This window comes from Lactuca sativa, chromosome 3, assembly GCF_002870075.4.
Source record: "Lactuca sativa cultivar Salinas chromosome 3, Lsat_Salinas_v11, whole genome shotgun sequence".
NCBI lineage: Eukaryota > Viridiplantae > Streptophyta > Magnoliopsida > Asterales > Asteraceae > Lactuca > Lactuca sativa.
The window spans coordinates 238,217,259-238,219,994 of NC_056625.2; the positions used below are offsets into that span (position 1 = coordinate 238,217,259).

Sequence of the window (2,736 nt, forward strand, 5' to 3'; positions counted from 1 at the left end):
CAGAGGATCCAACACTCCACTGGTACCCCCTTTTGAAGACCCAGAATACGCGTTGAGGAAGAAGAAAGGCAAAGACGTTGAAAGCTCGAATACACCTAAGAAGTCACCTTTGTCTAGCTTGGAGACTATTTTTGGGAAGAAGAAGAGCAACAAACCAGGAGCATCCAACGCCTCTTTAGCAAGCGAAGACCCGATCAAAGAGGACACCGAGTACGAAACCGAAGTAGAAGAAGAACCTACATTCGGGCACGACTCCGATTCCGGCGAAGAATTAGCTATCACCATGGCTAACATCAATGAAGTTCCCATGGGGGAATGGAAGAAGAGGATATGCACCGATACCGGCCCGGGACTTGTGCAACCCGCAATTCCCAAAACTGCTACTTTTGAGCTGAAGGGTCACATCCTTGCCCTACTTAAAGAGACCCCCTTCACCAGAAAAGACCACGAAGATGCTTACAAATACTTGGATGAAGTTAATGATGTAGTTGATTATTTCAATGTTCCAAACGTGCCTCGGGAAACTCAGCTACTTCGCATGCTTCTGGTTACATTGAAGGGTGCTGCAAAGGATTGGCTCAAGTCACTTCCCCCCGGATCCATCACTACATGGGCCAAGATGAAAGAAGAGTTAATTGATCAATTCTTCCCACCATCCAAGATATCTAAGCTAAAGAAAGCCATAGCCAACTTTGAAAAACAAGCTGGAGAGTCACTTTATGAAGCTTGGGATAGGTACAAGAGTTTACTAAGGAATTGCCCACATCATGACCTTAATAGTCAACAAGAAGTCTCCATTTTTTATGATGGAGTAAATGTTACAAAAAGGCAATTACTTGACTCACAAGGTCCACTCATGAAGAATGCACCCCCCGGTGATACAGCAACTAATTGAAGAATTCTCTAAGCATTCTAGAGAATACCACAATCCAAGGAATGATGTGACAAGGGGGTCCGCTTATGCAGCTTCAGAAGATTTGTCAGCAGTCATGGCTTTGTTGAAAACCATGGATAAGAGGATGGACAAAATGGATCAAACGATACATGTTATTCGAGTGGGCTGTGAGAACTACAATGGGCCTCATCTTACTAGAGATTATGACTTGGACGAGAACGGGAATAAGAAGGTGCAAGTATGCTACTCAAGTGGTGATCGATATGATGAAGATTGGTGAAAACCCAAGAAAGAGTGGCCTCCATATGATGAGTACAAGAAGGCTAAGGAGGAGAAGTATAAACAAAAAGGAAGAAGTTTTTACCAAAAGGAAGAGCCGACACAAGAAAGAAAACCAAGTTTGGAGGAGATGCTTACTAAGTTTGTAGCTACTTCAAAAAAGAGACAATAACCATGATGCTTTAATACAAGAAACAAGAACAATGCTTAGAAACCAACAAGCTTCTATCCACAACATTGAGATACAGCTGGGGCAACTTGCTCAACAAATTAATCCAAGATCACCGGGAGAACTTCCTAGTAAAACCGAAAACAACCCACGAGACGCACATATAAATATCATGACAACTAGAAGTGGGAAGATAATTACCCTTCTGGCCCATATTCAGAATGAAGAGCCCAAGAAGTTGCAAAAGAAGGATGCAGAAAAACAAAGCAAAAATAAAAATCTGCAGAACACAGACCCTACTCGCCGAGTCCAGAATATGGACTCGACGAGTCCAGTGCCTAATCAGAAAAATCAGATTCCTGAAAAGCCAGTTCAGCCTCCATTGCCATATCCGGCTCGAGCTAAGCAAGAAAAGAATAAGGAAGACTACCAGAAGTTTCTCGACTACATAAAACCTCTTCAAATCAATATACCATTCATCGAAGCAGTTGCACAAATGCCAAAATATGCCAAATTCCTCTAGGAGCTTCTAACAAATAGAAGGAAGATGGAAGAGGTGAAGAAAGTAGTTCTTAATGAGAACTACTCAGCTGCCATGTTAAACAAACTACCAAAGAAGAAGGGTGACCGGGAAGCTTGACTTTGCCTTGCCAATTTGGGAATTTGGCCACCATTCATGCTTTGGCTGATCCGGGAGCAAGTGTGAATCTCATGTCTTATTCATTTTTCAAGAAATTGGATCTCCCGGAACCAAGGCTAATTCGAATGGCAATTCACTTAGAAAATAAAATAGTCACATTTCCAAGAGGAATATGTGAAGATCTGTTGGTGAAAGTAGATAAGTTCGTGTTTCCTGCGGACTTTATAATTCTAGACATGGAAGCAGATCCTCAAGTCCCGATCATCCTTGGAAGACCTTTCCTTAACACGGAAAGTGCTATAGTTGACATGAGAGACTCGAAACTTACTCTATGGGTGGGGGATGATTCGGTCACTTTTAGGGTTGATCAAGCTAAGAAGCATGCGAGGAATAGTGATGACACAACATTTTCAATTGATATGTTGGATGAATTGATGGAGGAATGGGATAATGAAGATCCAAACAAGTCCACCATCATCTTTAATGAAGAACTAGATGCTGAAAAAGACCTACTGGAAATTAAGAGACTACTAGAAGAATCTTATTATGATGACTTAATGAAGACTATTGAGCACCCTACTCGCCGAGTAGACTCGATCTACTCGTTGAGTCTAGTTGAAGAATCCTGAGAAATTGTGAATTTTGCAGAGGAGTCGCCGAGTCCCTTACCTGTACTCGACGTGTTCAGCATGCAGAACGTAAAAACGGAGCTCAAAGCACTACCAAATCACTTGGAGTATGCCTTCCTTGAAG

At 42.1% G+C, this 2,736-nt stretch overlaps 1 non-coding gene across 1 annotated transcript; it reads right to left on the minus strand.

The window, feature by feature from the left end:
* Positions 1 to 667: 667 nt before the first annotated feature.
* Positions 668 to 774, minus strand: LOC111883242 (small nucleolar RNA R71). Its single transcript, XR_002847381.1, has one exon. It is a non-coding gene; the product is annotated as a small nucleolar RNA R71 (small nucleolar RNA).
* Between the last annotated feature and the right edge of the window lie 1,962 nt (positions 775 to 2,736).